Genomic DNA, 18,502 nt, shown 5'->3' on the forward strand with positions numbered 1-18,502 from the left:
AACAAAAAGAGGTATTTTTGGTTTTGCATTTTCATTTTTTGCTCCCCTTCTTTCCAGAGCCATACCATTTTTTTTATTTTTTGGCCAATACGGCCATGTGTTTGCTTATTTTTTGTGGAACGAGTTGTACTTTTGAACGACACCACTGATTTTAACATATCGATTACTGGAAAACGGGAAAAAAATTCCAAGTATGGTGAAATTACAAAAAAAGTGTTTTTTGTTTGGCTTTCTTACCATGTTCATTAAATGCTAATACTGACCTGTCATTATGATTCTCCAGGTTATTACGAGTCCATAGACACCAAACATGTCTAGGTTCTTTGTTATCTAAGTGGTAAAAACAAATTCCAAACTTTGTTAAAAAAATGCGCCATTTTCCAATACCTGTAGTGTCTCCATTTTTCGTGATCCCGGGTTTGGTAAAGGCTTATTTTTTGTGCATCAAGCTGACGTTTTTATTTATACTATTTTGGTGCAGATACGTTCTTTTGATCGCCCGTTATAGCATTTTGATACAATGTTGTGACAACCAAAAAAAATGTAATTCTGGCATTTTTACTTTTTTTCTTGTTACGCCATTTAGCGATCATGTTAATCCTTTTTTGTTATTGATAGATCGGGCGATTCTGAAAGCGGCGATACCAAATATGTGTAGGTTTGATTTTTTTTTATTGTTTTATTTTGAATGGGGCGAAAGGGGGGTGTTAAGGTTGGAGGATTGTACTAAATAAAATAACTAATAAAGTGCAATCGCAACCCTGGGTCCACTGTACAGAGATGTTAAAGGGAACCTGTCACCTGAATTTGGTGGGACCGATTTTCGGTCATATGGGCGGAGTTTTCCGGTGTTTTATTCACCCTTTCCTTACCCGCTGGCTGCAATATTGGATTCAAGTTCATTCTCCGTCCTCCGTAGTACACGCCTGCGCAAGAGAGGAACAATACTAACGAGTAATTAGTGCTAAGCCATGTTAAACCTCATAGGACTAAGCATATGGGCTGAACTCGCTCGGCAACTGAACCGAGTCAATCGCACACAGTAACAAAACAGATGCTGAGTAAAGAGCCCTGACTAGGGTTGTACTTGCTCTGAGACTCTACTGTGATAAAGGTAACAGATGCTAACAGCGAATTGCTCCCACTGACGCTAACCGCCTGCCTACATGTACAGTCCCAAAGCAAGACGCACACACAACACATGCAGAGTGCTAGTGTCTCCACTCACACATGTATGATACTAGCACACCCATGGGCACCATTGGGGATCTTTTATACAAAAGGCTCCGCCCCAAACACCCACGCCCAGGAGGAAGAGACATCGCCCGCGGGCCAATCCAGAGCTGCCACATCACCAGAGCAGGAGACGTCCAAACACCAATAGGAAGGTGCCACATCACGGATATGCTCAGTAAGGTGATTTCTGGACGCTGGCTACCATAGACTTGGCTGGAGAGCCAGCAGTATCCAAACAAATACCGCAAGCCTGAGCAAGACGCTGGGACTGATGTCTCTGATGAGCCTGAATGAGAGACAGCAGAGGCAGATAAGGCTTGGGATCTATCCCGGGCAGCGGGAGAATCCTGACGCCTAACAGGGGGTGATTTGAACTTTTACATTATTTTTATATTTTTAAAAACTTTTTTTTTAAACTTTTGGCATGCTTCAATAGTCTCCATGGGAGACTAGAAGCTGCCATATCCTGATCGGCTCTGCTACATACAGACAATGATCAGACCATCTGTATGTAGCAGAATTACTCACTTGCTATGAGCGCCAACCACTGGGCAGCACTCACAGCAAGCCGGCAGTGACAACCATCGAGGATTCCAGGAGAACTCTGGTTGTCATGTCAACCATCGGTGACCCGCGTTCACGTGACGAGGATCGCCGATGGGTGGATTTCCGGCGCAATTGCCAGAAGCGCATGATAAATGCTGCTGTCAGCGTTTGACAGCGGCATTTAACGGGTTAATAGCTGCGGGTGGATCGCAATTTCACCCGTGGCTGTTTCGGGCATGTCAGCTGTTCAAAACAGCTGACATTTACCGGGAAAGATGTAGGCTCACCGCTGGAGCCCACATCAAAGGGAGGGTGTCTGACATCAGTGTACATTTACGCCCGATTTTGGAAAGGGGTTAAACACATCCAATTGTGGAACTTATTATTATTCCAAGATCTATTGAATAAAATCAACTTTTGTTCGTGAGAAAACTCCTTGAATAACATTGGTCCTAGTGCTGATAATATACTGTTCGTTTTTAGACTGACAGCACTCAGACCGAAAATACGCTTGTGAGAACTTGGCATAACAGAGTCAGATGAGTGCATCTATTAATAACTGTAAGGTACCCACATTAAAATACAAGAAATAGAAATGATTTGCTAAATATCGGGCAAATATCTACAATTTCAGGCATTTGCTAGTCATTGGTTATGTATAAGAATTTCTATGTGTATTCCTCCTTAGGAGATAGGATGTGCGCTCACTGGTAGTGTCCTGTATGGAAGAATATGTGCCAACATGAAGCGGCAACCGTCCATGGTGACCCGAAAAATGACCGGTGCAATGAACCATACTCCTAGTCACAGCTGTGACTAATTACTTAAGTAGAATATTTAATCAGGTAAGAATGTAATAGCTTCACTGTTGGTATAAGGTAATGTGTGATTTATCACACTGGGAACATACAATGTAATGACTTTTATATAAAGTTGAAGAGTCACCAGGTCAAAAGTGACCGATTTTTGCTCCTTTTTTAGTATCCTGCTTTTTTTTTTTTTTGCAGGTCTTTTTTATTTAGTCCCAAATTTTAAAGTCTTTACCAAGGGAACATGGCTTGCATGATTCTCTATAGACACGTCTTTAGGCCTTCTTCCATTTCTTGTATCCGTATGAGGTTGTTTTTTTAAGGGCCGTAAATACAGACACATGCACACCCATTGTATTAAATGATGGTGCGCACCTGTCAGGTTTTTCACACGGACTGTCAGCAGTTCCTGCATGATGAAGACATTGGTGCTCTGAACTGGCCCGCCCGTTCCCCAGACCTGAATCCAATCGAGCACATCTGGGACATCATGTCTCGTTCCATCCACCAGCGCCACGTTGAACCACAGACTGTCCAGGAGTTTAATGAAGCTTTATTCCAGGTCTGGGAGGAGATCCCTCAGGAGAACATCTGCTGATTCATCAGGACCATACCCAGGCGTTGTAGGGAGGTCATACAGACACGTGGTGCCACACACTACTGAATGACATTTTGTTTTCTTGAGGCATTTCCACTGAAGTTGGATCAGTCTGTAATTTGATTTTGCACTTAGATTTTGAGTATCATTCCAAATCCATGGGATATTGGTATTGATTTACATTGATCAATTTTATGTTTTATTGTTATCAATGCATTCCACTATGTAATGAATCAAGATTTGCAACTGGAATATTTAATTCAGTGATATCTAGGATGTGGTATTTTAATGTTCCTTATTTTTTTGTTTGAGCAGTGTATATAGATAGATAGGTAGATAGATAGATAGATGATAGATAGTAGATAGAAATATGAAAGTGACATATCTAATTAGTACAGTGCATGTGTAGCTTACTGTACATGTATTTAATTAATGGTAGCTGGGGGCAGATATTTATAGCCTGAGAAGGGGGTAGTAAACATGGAGCTTCCCAGGCTATTAATATCAGCTCACAGGTGTATACTTAGCCTTTACTGCTTACTAAAATGGGGCATCTCCCAAAAAATGACACAGGGTCCAATATAATTAACAATATTGACGCCTCTCCATTACTAACCCTTAGGCCTGATGTCATCTGCCAATACAAAGCTGACATCAACGCCAATACTATTAACCTACTTGTCAGCGAACAAGTGGGAAGAGCGAGGATAATCACCAGAATTGTCATATATTATGGATGTGCCATTTCTGGGGTGTTTGAAAGTTAATGTTTATGAGTTTGGGAGGGGGCCAATATCCATGGCCCCTTCCGAGGCTATTAATATCAGCCTGCATATGTCTGCCTAGCCTTTGCTGGCTAATAATTATAGAAGGACCTTATGCCATTTTTTAGGGGGACCCCCATTTTAATAACCAGGAAAACTAAGTATACAACTGTGCGCTGATATTAATAACCTGGGAAGCTCCTTGGGTATTACCCCCTTCCCAGGCTATAAACATCAGCTCCAGCTGTCCACTTTCCCTTTGGAGGGATTTGAAAGTCTGTGTTGCCCAGCAACAGGCCCAAAACATCACTGCTCAAGAGGAGATCTGCATGGAGGAATGGGCCAACATACCACCAACAGTGTGTGCCAACCTTGTGAAGACTTACAGAAAACGTTTCACCTCTGTCATTGCCAACAAAGGATATATAACAAAATATTCAGATTAACTTTTGTTAATGACCAAATACTTATTTTCCACCATAATTTCCAAATAAAATCTTGCCAAATCAGACAAGGTGATTTTCTGGATTTGCTTTCTCATTTTGACTCTCTTAGTTGTGGTCTACCTATGTTATCAATTACAGGCCTCTCTCATCTTTTTAAGTGGGAGAACTTACACAACTGGTGGCTGACTAAATACTTTTTTCCCCACTGAACATACAGCTCTGGCAAAAATTAAGAGACCACTGCAAAATTTTCAGTGTGCCTGATTTTTCTCTTTATAGGTATATTTTTGAATAAAATGTAAATTGTTCTTTCATTCTATAAACTTCTGACAATGTCTTCGAATTTCCAAGCACTAAATTTTGTATTTTCAGAAAATGAGAAATAGTCAAAATAACAAAAAGATTTAGTGCTTACAGACCTCAAATAATGCAAAGAAAACATCATCAAAACATCAACAAAGAAAAAATCATTTAGAAACAACAATACTAATGTTTTAACTCAGGAAAAGTTCAGAAATCAATATTTTGTGGAATAACCATGATTTTTAATCACAGCTTTCATTCATCTTGCAATGCTTTCCACCAGTCTTTCACACTGCTTTTGGGTGACCTTATGCCACTCCTGGTACAAAAATTTAAGCAGTTCTTCTTTGTTTGATGGCTTGTGAATATCCATCTTCCTTTTGATTACATTCCAGAGGTTTTCAATGGGGCTTAGGTCTGGAGATTGGGCTGCCCATGACAGGGTTTGGATGTGGTGGTCCTTCATCCACGTATTGATTGACCTAGCTGTGTGGCATGGTGCATTGTCCTGCTGGAAAAACCAGTCCTCAGAGTTGGGAACATTGCCTGAGCAGAAGGAATCAACTGTTTTTCCAGGATAACCTTGTATGCGGCATGATTCATACGTTCTTCGCAAAGATTAGCCTGCCAAATTCCAGCCTTGCTGAAGCATCCCCAGATCATCACCGAACCTCCATCAAATTTCACAGTGGGTGCAAGACACTGTGCCTTGTACACCTCTCCAGGTCTCCGAGTAACCGTTAGACAACCAGGTGTTGGGCAAAGATGAAAATTAGACTCATCAGAGAAGATTACCTTAATCCAGTCCTCTATAGTCCACTTCTTATGGTCTTTGGCAAACTTCAGCCTGGCTTTCATTTGCTTCTCATTGATGAAAGGCTTTTTTCTACCTTTACATGACTTGAGTCCTGCCTCTAGGAGCCTGTTATGAACTGTTCTTGCCATGCACTTCACCCCAGCTGCCATTTGCCATTCCTTTTGTAGGTCACTTGATGTCATCCTGCATTTGCTGAGTGACATTTGAATAAGATGACGGTCATCCCGGTCAGTGGAGAGTCGTTTTCGCCCTCTGCCGGTCTGTAGCTTTGTTGTCCCCAGTGTCTGCTGCTTGACCTTGTTGTAATGGACTGCCGTCTTAGAAATTTTAAGGATGGAAGCAACATGACGTTCACTGTATCCCTCTGCTAGTAAAGCCAGCATTAAGCCCTTATTTTCCTCACTCAAGACTTTTCTTTTCAACTTCTTTCGCATGCTTAAAAGTTATTTTTTCATTCCTATTACTTTTAGGATATTTCTAGCACTGGTTTTGCCATCCAGCTTGTCCTATTGCAAGAGGATTGTGAACACCACAGCAGGGTTTTTTTTTATACTTTGTTAAATAAGATTTGGTTCAGGTGATCACCTAATCAGAAGCACGTTAAGTAGAATGAGGTGTACTGTGGTTGGAATTCAACTGACACTGAAATGGAATGGCCGTCAGACATATAGAGAAGCTGATTTTTATAAAACTGTGCAGTGGTCTCTTAATTTTTGCCAGAGCTGTATATCTATATATATAATTGTCTAAGGGTTTTTCCGTCTGTCTGTCTGTCTGTCTGTCCTGGAAATCCCGGCTCTCTGATTGGTCGAGGCCACCAGGCCTCGACCAATCAGAGACCGGCACAGCATCGACGTAGAAATCCCGCGTCTCTGATTGGTCGAGACCGCCAGGCCTTGACCAATCAGCAACGGGCACAGCGACGATGATGTCATAAAGGACGTAGACATCTCACGTTTCTGATTCAGCGACGGGCACAGTATCGACGTAGATGTCATAATGGTTGCCATGGCAACGATGATGTCATAAAGGTTGCCTCGACCAATCAGCGACGGGCACAGTCTGCCGCGAATTCTGGAATCATCATTGTCCATATACTACGGGGACATGCATATTCTAGAATACCCGATGCGTTAGAATCGGGCCACAGTCTAGTATATATATATATCTACTTTATCCTGACAGTTAATGCTGGGATTTTACTGTACTCGGCTGATGGAATTTCGGGTTTCCTATGAGATGAGAAAAATCAAACAGAACACGCATGATCTGAGTGCCACAAGATTTTTTCTTGTACCCACTGACTTGTATTGACGATTGCGATCTGAAGTTCGCATCTACTATCAGCATGCTGCGATTTTTTTTATCAGTCCGATCGCAATTCGATCTGAGCTGATAAAAAATCACAGATGAGCACTGAATCATTGAATAACATTGGTCCAAAAGCAATCCGATTTTTTATTGGATTGCATTCGTCCGATTTCATTGCAAGTCTGAGCGAGCCTTAAATCTGAAAATTAAGACCGTTATGAAGGTGCCCAGCTGCTGTACTGAAAGTGCAAAATCGAGGAGAAAACTAACTTTTTTCTTCCCGGAAGCCGCCAGCTAGCGGTCATGCAGATATGCCATTCTATACGTATTGCATCAGACATAGGGAAATAGTGCCCCTACTGAAGCCTTACAGCATTTCCATCCACTACAATACCTCCTTCACATACAGTATGATGCTTCCATAGTGCCCTCGGCTCGGTAAGATGCCCCCCACAGTGCCGCAAACACAATATGATGCACCCACTATCTACATGCCACGCATTTATTCCCAATGTACCTTATGAGGAGTGTCCTAAACCCTAGTATCTCATTGCGTTCAGTTCATTTAAAAAAAAAGAAAAATATCTTTAGAAATGTATCCCAATTAAAATATTTCATTATCGTCGATCATGGGCACGTGCCACTTCTTTATTCTGGATGGCACAGATGATGTTACCGCTGTAAATGAATAGTAAAGTTGGCAGGAACTAATGCCATGTCACCTCGCATGCCACCATGAGGGCTTACATGTTAATAAACACACAGACAACTTTCCACGAAAGTTTCGGTAATTTTTGGCTGTACCAATATAAGTGTGATTTATAAAATATCAACCATCCAGCAAATGAATAAAAAATATCCAAACTAAATTACGAAGAAGGCTTTTCCAGGAACACAGAACAATCATTTCCTAAGTGTATCTGTGTGGGTAGGACTTTTTAAAGTGAACCTGTCATTGGATTCATACTGCCTGAATCTGACACTTGTGGCCACTGGCCAGGCATGTTTCACCCCTAAATGCTGTAGTATCTCAGAGTAAACATACCAGGACTTTCGGCACATCCACAGCTTATGTGTGTACATGGAGAGAGACTAATCAGACCTGTCAGTCAAAGCATCAGGGCGAGGACAAGCCACGAATCTGCCTCGGACTAGTCAGCCGAGACACATAGTCCCCAGGGGACTTTTCAAAATATGTTTACTCTGAGCAAGGGAAGAATGGCCATGGCTTCTTTTTTACCAGACTTCTCAACAACATATTCCACTTTGATAAATATCAACCTATTTTAGGTTTGCACTGTGTAAGAATTACACAGCATTGATAAATCTGCCCCATTGTCTCAGATTACCACTCTTCAGAATGCTTGATGTTGATGCCAAACCGTAGAAAATGCTTATATGGATAAAAATTCTGGAAGCGCTTCTGTTTGAAGGTTTAATCCCAGTGTGGGGTCCAATCCGGTCTCCGACTGAACAACCAAACTGTTGGGAACACTTTGCTATTCCAAAAGTTCTGGTTTATTAGCAAAGGTTACAAGTAAAAAAAACAAACAAAAAAAAAAAACTACCGTACATGTCCGTTAAAAAAGAATGCTAAAAATGACAAGTGTCATAGAAAGTGGGAACAAGTAGCGTGGGTCCACGACGCGTTTCTGCTCACAAAGAGCTTTTTGTGTTTCAATAATTTTTATTAGATTTTCAAATATTAGCAAAAATATAATAAGGAAAAAAGGAGGGAGGAAAGATAGATGTAAATAATTATTTAATAGGGAGTAATTGGGACAGTAGGAAAAGAGAGGAAAATTAAGGGAAGGGAAAACTTAAATGCGCAGCTCTTTTTTTTTGGATGTTGCAATAAAATGCGTAATACACTTTAACCCCTTAATGACTAGAGGTATTTTTGGTTTTGCATTTTTATTTTTTGCTCCCCTTCTTCCCATAGCCATAACTTTTTTATTGTTGGGTCAACTGTACTTTTCAATGACACCATTGGTTTTACCATGTCGTGTACTAAAAAATGGGAAAAAATTCCAAGTGTGGTGCGCTAAATGAAATAAATAATAAAGTGCAGTAGCAACCCGGGGTCCATTGTGCAGAGATGGAAAACTGCTGCTAGTGAATAATGATGGATTACACGGCGAGTACTAAGTGCTTTGTCCTGTTAAACGGCACAGGACTAGCACGTGAACGGAACTTGCACACAGAAACAAAACAGATGCTCTGCAACTGAGCTGTCACTCACACACAGAAACAAAAGAAATACTAAGCAACTGAGCTGTTTCACTTGCACACAGAAACAAAACAGATGCTCTGCAACTGAGCTGTCACTCACACACAGAAACAAAAGAAATACTAAGCAACTGAGCTGTTTCACTTGCACACCGAAACGAAAGAGCTGCTCTGCAACTGAGCTGAGTCACACACAGAAATGAAACAGCTGCTCTGCAACTGAGCTGTGTCACTCGCACACAGAAATTAAAGAGCTGCTCTGCACCTGAGCTGTGTCACTCGCACACAGAAACAAACAGATGCTCTAAGCTTATTACCCTGACTAGGGTTGTGCTTGCCCTGGAACTCTACTGTGCTAACCGCACACATGCAGGAACCAGATGCTAAGCCAACGGCTAATTTCCGCTGCCTGCCTACCTGTACAGTCCCAAGCTAGACACACAACAGTTGCAGACAGAGTGATAGCGGCTTCACACACATAGCATACATAAAATTATACTAGCACGCCCACAGGCGCCATTGGAGTCTTTTATACAAAAGGATCCGCCCCAAACTCTTACGCCCAGTCAGACGAGACATCGCACGCGGGCCAATCCGGAGCTGCCACATCACCAGAGCCGGAGACATCCAACCACCAATAGGAAGATGCCACATCACGGACATGCTCAGTAAGGTGATTTCTGGATTTAGACTCCAGAGTGTCCGGGCGACGCTGGCCACCATATACTTGGCTGGAGAGCCAGCATTAACCACACAAATACCTCAAGCCTGAGCAAGACACTGGGACCGATGTCTACAGTATGCTCAGCAGCAGCCGAAGCTGAATGGGGGACCGCAGAGGCAGATAAGGCTTGGGATCAATCCCAGGTAGCAGGAGAATCCTGATGCCTAACGGTGAAATTGCAAAAAAGTGCAATCCCACACTTGGTTTTTGTTTTGCTTTTTTGCTTGGTTCACTAAATGCTAAAACTGACCTGTCATTATGATTCTCCAGGTCATTACGAGTTCATAGACACCAAACATGTCTAGGTTATTTTTTATCTAAGTGGTGAAAAAAAATTGCAAACTTTGTTAAAAACAAAATAAAAAATTGCGTCATTTTCCGGTACCCGTAGTGTCTCCATTTTTCGTGATCTGGGGTTGGGTGAGGGCTTATTTTTTGTGTGCCGAGCTGACGTTAATAAAATAATTTTGGTGCAGATAGGCTCTTTTGATCGCCCGTTATTGCACAGCGACCAAAAAAAGTAATTCTGGTGTTTTGACTTTTTTTTTTTATCACAATGCCGTTTAGCGATCAGGTTAATCATTTTTTTTTTATATTGATAGATCTGGCGATTCTGAACGCGGTGATACCAAATATGTGTAGGTTTGATTTTTTTTTTTTATTGTTTTATTTTGAACAGGGTGAAAGAGGGGTGATATTTTTTATATTTTTTTTACATTTTCTTTTACTTTTGGCATGCTGCAATAGTCTCCATGGGAGACTAGAAGATGCCATAACCCGATTGGCTCTGCTACATACAGGCGATGATAAGTTTGCCTATATGTGGCTGAGTTACTCACTTACCATGAGCGCCGACCAGTGGGCAAGCCAGCAGTGACAACCCATAGAGGTCTCCAGGAGACCTCTGGTTGACATGCCAACCCACCAGTGACTCGGGGGTCACCAGTGGGTGGATTTCCAGCGTTATTGCCGGAAGTGTTTGTTAAATGCCACCTTCAGCGTTTGACTGCGGCATTTAATGTGTTAATAGCTGCGGGTGGATCGCAATTACACCTGCGGCTGTTCTGGGCACATGTCAGCTGTTCAAAACAACTGACATGTACCGGGAAAGATGTGGGCTCAGCGCCGGAGCCCACATCAAAGGGAGTCCGACATCGGTGTACTATTACGCCCAATGTAGGAAAGGGGTTAACAAACATAGATACGTGTCTATATAGCATAAATAACCAATAAAAACAAATAGGAATTGTTTACTTTCCTAAGATAATTTAATGGTAACTTAATATTAATGGTTCCATTTCGTATAGAATAGAATTATAACAAATGAACGTCCCATAATTCCCATTTTTTTAACTTTTCAGGAGTATAATTTGCTAAAGCATGGGAATATTCATAGGTTTTATGAAGTGAAATCTTGTTAATAATATCCGACACTGTAGGGACATTTGGTTTCTTCCAGAAGGCTGCGATTGAGTTCTTAAGAACTAGAAATACATGGATTAATATTATCATAAATACTGCAGGTTTTCCAAATGAGTTTATTGCTTGTGTTGCCTAGGAGTTGACCAATACACTTTGGAAAAGGATTCCTGTTTATTAATAATTCCTGAATTTTTTTCTCTAATGAGAAGGTGTAAGAAATACATTTGGGATTTTAAATTTTTTTTATTAATCACTGAAAAAGGAATGAAACTGTTTCCATCATGAAAATCTACAAAGAGCTGTGAGCAAAAACTTGTCATGGACCCACGCTACATGTTCTCACTTTCTTTGACACTTGTCATTTTCAGCAATCCCTTTTAATGGACATGTAGTTTTTTTGTTTGTTTTTTACTTGTAACCTTTGTGAATAAACCAAACCTTTTTGGAATAGCATAGTGTTCCCACCTGTCTGGTTATGCATTCGGAGACCAGATTGGGCCACAAACTGGGATTAAACCTTCAAACAGAAGCGCCTCCGGAATTTTTATCCATATACTACTACTTGGACCGGTGGTCACGCCAGGACCAGCACAGCTCCACACATTACGGATTGGCAGCATACCGCAGTGGAGAATCCCATTCACGTGTTAAATGCAATCTAGTGTTGTGCCCACTGCACTACGCTTCCTGGTGAGCACATATATATCACCGACATATCTAATTTATACATGTTTTATTGCGCTCTTGTATTTTCTTTCTCCAGAAATCCATATAATAGAAACTGCTTGACACCGGTGCTCTTCACACAACATTAGAATATCAGCAAACAGTTAATTTATTTCAATTCTTTAATACAAAAAGTGAAACTCATATAGAGTCATTACACACAGTGATCTATTTCACGTGTTTATTTCTGTTAATGTTGATGATTATAGCTTACAGCAAAGGCTTCCTAAGCGTTTATAAAGGTCCGTTAGTCTGTTTCAGTAGCTCCACAATCATGGGGAAGACTGCTGACTTGACAGATGTCCAGAAGGCAGTCATTGACACACTCCACAAGGAGGGTAAGCCACAAAAGGTCATTGCTAAACAAGCTGGCTGTTCACAGATTGCTGTATCGAAGCATATTAATGGAAAGTTGAGTGTAAGGAAAAAGTGAGGTAGAAAAAGGTGCACGAGCAACCTCCAGATACAGAGATACATCCAGACATCCAAAGAACCAGAGACTATCATGGCTCCATCACCAGGAACACAGTTTTGAAAATCTACAGGATGTCAGCTTAGGAGATCATGGCCCCAGCTAGAAGAACACATCTCCATTCACCATCACTAAAGCCAAGGATATATGTTTGGGGTAGTCAGGATTTGGACCCACTGATCACCTGAGACCTATGGATGTTTGTGAAATCCAGGAATGGGACCCACCAGTCACTTGGCTCGAAGGAAATGTTTGGAGAAGCCAGGTTGTGACCCTCCAGACAACTGGCTTTGTACCTTAATGGACTGTCATCTTCCTAAGCTTGTCGTTACCTCCTCTATGTGCTTTCCACAGGTGGAGGTAGTCGGCTGTTATGTCTGCTAATGAAAGGTGTAATGAAGGCAATCCAGAGACACAGTGTGCCCAGCGATCAGAGCGCACACAGTGATCTGACAAATACCCAAAAAACAAAGAACGAGCTCTGAGACGTGGAAACTCTGTAGACTGCACACCTGATCCTATCCTAAACACAACTAAAAGTGGCTGTGGATTGCGCCTAACCACTACCTATGCAACTCGGCACAGCCTAAGAAACTAGCTAGCCTGAAGATAGAAAAATAGGCCTGACTTGCCCCCAGAGAAATACCCCAAAGGAAAAGGCAGCCCCCCACATATAATGACTGTGAGTAAGATGAAAAGACAAAACGTAGGGATGAAATAGATTCAGCAAAGTGGGGCCCGATAATCTTAGACAGAGCGAGGACAGTAAAGCGAACTTTGCAGTCTACAAAAAACCCTAAAGCAAAAACCACGCAAAGGGGGCAAAAAGACCCACCGTGCCGGACTAACGGCACGGCGGTACACCCTTTGCGTCTCAGAGCTTCCAGCAAAACAAAAGACAAGCTGGACAGAAAAAAGGACAGAAAAAAGGAAACAAAATAGCAAAAAAGCACTTAGCTATACAGAGCAGCAGGTCACAGGAACAATCAGGAGAAGCTCAGATCCAACACTGGAACATTGACTAGGAGCAAGGATAGCAGCATCAGGTGGAGTTAAGTAACGAAGCAGCTAATGAGCTCACCAGAACACCTGAGGAAGGAAGCTCAGAAGCTGCAGTACCACTTGTGACCACAGGAGTGAATTCAGCCACAGAATTCACAACAGTACCCCCCCCTTGAGGAGGGGTCACCGAACCCTCACCAGAGCCCCCAGGCCTACCAGGATGAGCCGCATGAAAGGCACGAACAAGATCGGGAGCATGAACATCAGAGGCAAAAACCCAGGAATTATCTTCCTGAGCATAACCCTTCCATTTAACCAGATACTGGAGTTTCCGTCTAGAAACACGAGAATCCAAAATCTTCTCCACAATATACTCCAATTCCCCCTCCACCAAAACCGGGGCAGGAGGCTCAACAGATGGAACCATAGGTGCCACGTATCTCCGCAACAACGACCTATGGAATACATTATGTATGGAAAAGGAGTCTGGGAGGGTCAGACGAAAAGACACAGGATTGAGAACCTCAGAAATCCTATACGGACCAATAAAACGAGGTTTAAATTTAGGAGAGGAAACCTTCATAGGAATATGACGAGAAGATAACCAAACCAGATCCCCAACACGAAGTCGGGGACCCACACGGCGTCTGCGATTAGCAAAAAGTTGAGCCTTCTCCTGGGACAAGGTCAAATTGTCCACTACCTGAGTCCAGATCTGCTGCAACCTGTCCACCACAGAATCCACACCAGGACAGTCCGAAGACTCAACCTGTCCTGAAGAGAAACGAGGATGGAACCCAGAATTGCAGAAAAATGGAGAAACCAAGGTAGCCGAGCTGGCCCGATTATTAAGGGCGAACTCAGCCAACGGCAAAAAGGACACCCAATCATCCTGGTCTGCAGAAACAAAACATCTCAGATATGTTTCCAAGGTCTGATTGGTTCGTTCGGTCTGGCCATTAGTCTGAGGATGGAAAGCCGAGGAAAAGGATAGGTCAATGCCCATCCTACCACAAAAGGCTCGCCAGAACCTTGAAACAAACTGGGAACCTCTGTCAGAAACAATATTCTCAGGAATGCCATGCAACCGAACCACATGCTGAAAGAACAAAGGTACCAAATCAGAGGAGGAAGGCAATTTAGCCAAGGGCACCAGATGGACCATTTTAGAAAAGCGATCACAGACCACCCAAATGACTGACATCTTTTGAGAAACGGGAAGGTCAGAAATGAAATCCATCGAAATATGTGTCCAAGGCCTCTTTGGGACCGGCAAGGGCAAAAGCAACCCACTGGCACGAGAACAGGAGGGCTTAGCCCTAGCACAAATCCCACAGGACTGCACAAAAGTACGTACATCCCGTGACAGAGATGGCCACCAGAAGGATCTAGCCACTAACTCTCTGGTACCAAAGATTCCAGGATGACCAGCCAACACCGAACAATGAAGTTCAGAGATAAGTTTATTAGTCCACCTATCAGGGACGAACAGTTTCTCCGCTGGACAACGATCAGGTTTATTCGCCTGAAATTTTTGCAGCACCCGCCGCAAATCAGGGGAGATGGCAGACACAATGACTCCTTCCTTGAGGATACCCGCTGGCTCAGATAAACCCGGAGAGTCGGGCACAAAACTCCTAGACAGAGCATCCGCCTTCACATTTTTAGAGCCCGGAAGGTACGAAATCACAAAGTCGAAGCGGGCAAAAAATAACGACCAACGGGCCTGTCTAGGATTCAAGCGCTTGGCAGACTCGAGATAAGTCAAGTTCTTATGATCAGTCAATACCACCACGCGATGCTTAGCTCCTTCAAGCCAATGACGCCACTCCTCGAATGCCCACTTCATGGCCAGCAACTCTCGGTTGCCCACATCATAATTACGCTCAGCGGGCGAAAACTTCCTGGAAAAGAAAGCACATGGTTTCATCACTGAGCAATCAGAACCTCTCTGTGACAAAACCGCCCCTGCTCCAATCTCAGAAGCATCAACCTCGACCTGGAACGGAAGAGAAACATCTGGCTGACACAACACAGGGGCAGAACAAAAACGACGCTTCAACTCCTGAAAAGCTTCCACAGCAGCAGAAGACCAATTAACCAAATCAGCACCCTTCTTGGTCAAATCGGTCAATGGTTTGGCAATGCTAGAAAAATTACAGATGAAGCGACGATAAAAATTAGCAAAGCCCAGGAACTTTTGCAGACTTTTCAGAGATGTCGGCTGAATCCAATCCTGGATGGCTTGGACCTTAACTGGATCCATCTCGATAGTAGAAGGGGAAAAGATGAATCCCAAAAATGAAACTTTCTGCACACCAAAGAGACACTTTGATCCCTTCACAAACAAAGAGTTAGCACGCAGGACCTGAAAAACCATTCTGACCTGCTTCACATGAGACTCCCAATCATCTGAGAAGATCAAAATGTCATCCAAGTAAACAATCAGGAATTTATCCAGGTACTCACGGAAGATGTCATGCATAAAAGACTGAAACACAGATGGAGCATTGGCAAGTCCGAACGGCATCACTAGATACTCAAAATGACCCTCGGGCGTATTGAATGCAGTTTTCCATTCATCTCCTTGCCTGATTCTCACCAGATTATACGCACCACGAAGATCTATCTTAGTGAACCAACTAGCCCCCTTAATCCGAGCAAACAAGTCAGATAACAATGGCAAGGGATACTGAAATTTAACAGTGATCTTATTAAGAAGGCGGTAATCAATACATGGTCTCAGCGAACCATCCTTCTTAGCTACAAAGAAGAACCCTGCTCCCAGTGGTGACGACGATGGGCGAATATGTCCCTTCTCTAGGGATTCCTTCACATAACTGCGCATAGCGGCGTGTTCGGGCACGGATAAATTAAATAATCGACCTTTAGGGAATTTACTACCAGGAATCAAATTGATAGCACAATCACAATCCCTATGCGGAGGTAGGGCATCGGACTTGGGCTCTTCAAATACATCCTGATAATCAGACAAGAACTCTGGGACCTCAGAAGGGGTGGATGACGAAATCGACAAAAATGGAACATCACCATGTACCCCCTGACAACCCCAGCTGGATACCGACATGGAATTCCAATCCAATACTAGATTATGGGTTTGTAGCCATGGCAACCCCAACACGACCACATCATGCAGATTATGCAACACCAGAAAGCGAATAACTTCCTGATGTGCAGGAGCCATGCACATGGTCAGCTGGGCCCAGTACTGAGGCTTATTCTTGGCCAAAGGTGTAGCATCAATTCCTCTCAATGGAATAGGACACCGCAAAGGCTCCAAGAAAAACCCACAACGTTTAGCATAATCCAAATCCATCAGATTCAGGGCAGCGCCTGAATCCACAAACGCCATGACAGAAAACGACGACAAAGAGCATATCAAGGTAATGGACAGAAGGAATTTGGATTGTACAGTACCAATGACGGCAGACCTATCGAACCGCTTAGTGCGTTTAGGACAATCAGAAATAGCATGAGTGGAATCACCACAGTAGAAACACAGACCATTCAGACGTCTGTATTCCTGCCGTTCCACTCTGGTCATAGTCCTATCGCACTGCATAGGCTCAGGTTTAACCTCAGGCAATACCGCCAAATGGTGCACAGATTTACGCTCGCGCAAGCGTCTACCGATCTGAATGGCTAAAGACAAAGACTCATTCAAACCAGCAGGCATAGGAAATCCCACCATGACATCCTTAAGAGCCTCAGAGAGACCCTTTCTGAACAAAGCTGCCAGCGCAGATTCATTCCACTGAGTGAGTACTGACCATTTCCTAAATTTCTGACAATATACTTCTATATCATCCTGACCCTGGCACAAAGCCAGCAAATTTTTCTCAGCCTGATCCACTGAATTAGGCTCATCGTACAGCAATCCGAGCGCCAGGAAAAACGCATCGACACTACTCAATGCAGGGTCTCCTGGCGCAAGAGAAAATGCCCAGTCTTGAGGGTCGCCGCGCAAAAAAGAAATAATAATCAAAACCTGTTGAATAGGATTACCTGAAGAATGAGGTTTCAAGGCCAGAAATAGCTTACAATTATTTTTGAAACTTAGAAACTTAGTTTCTGAACTGGATGGACAAATGTCTTTTTTCGGCCTTACTAACTATGTTACTATATATCTCGCTGAGTTCTATCGCCAAAAAACAAATCAGGAATAGGAATTCTTGGTTCTAACATAGATTTCTGATCAATAGTATCTTGAATCTTTTGTACATTTATAACGAGATTATCCATTGAAGAGCACAGACCCTGAAAATCCATGTCCACACCTGTGTCCAGAAACACCCAAATGTCTAGGGGAAAAAAAAAAAAGTGAACACAGAGCAGAGAAAAAAAAAAAAAATGATGTCAGAACTTTTTCTTTCCCTCTATTGAGAATCATTAGTTGGCTCCTAGTACTGTTATGTCTGCTAATGAAAGGTGTAATGAAGGCAATCCAGAGACACAGTGTGCCTAGCGATCCGAGCGCACACAGTGATCTGACAAATACCCAAAAAACAAAGAACGAGCTCTGAGACGTGGAAACTCTGTAGACTGCACACCTGATCCTATCCTAAACACAACTAAAAGCGGCTGTGGATTGCGCCTAACCACTACCTATGCAACTCGGCACAGCCTAAGAAACTAGCTAGCCTGAAGATAGAAAAATAGGCCTGACTTGCCCCCAGAGAAATACCCCAAAGGAAAAGGCAGCCCCCCACATATAATGACTGTGAGTAAGATGAAAAGACAAAACGTAGGGATGAAATAGATTCAGCAAAGTGGGGCCCGATAATCTTAGACAGAGCGAGGACAGTAAAGCGAACTTTGCAGTCTACAAAAAACCCTAAAGCAAAAACCACGCAAAGGGGGCAAAAAGACCCACCGTGCCGGACTAACGGCACGGCGGTACACCCTTTGCGTCTCAGAGCTTCCAGCAAAACAAAAGACAAGCTGGACAGAAAAAAGGAAACAAAATAGCAAAAAAGCACTTAGCTATACAGAGCAGCAGGTCACAGGAACAATCAGGAGAAGCTCAGATCCAACACTGGAACATTGACTAGGAGCAAGGATAGCAGCATCAGGTGG

This window comes from Ranitomeya imitator, chromosome 9, assembly GCF_032444005.1.
Source record: "Ranitomeya imitator isolate aRanImi1 chromosome 9, aRanImi1.pri, whole genome shotgun sequence".
NCBI classification, from domain to species: Eukaryota; Metazoa; Chordata; class Amphibia; order Anura; family Dendrobatidae; genus Ranitomeya; species Ranitomeya imitator.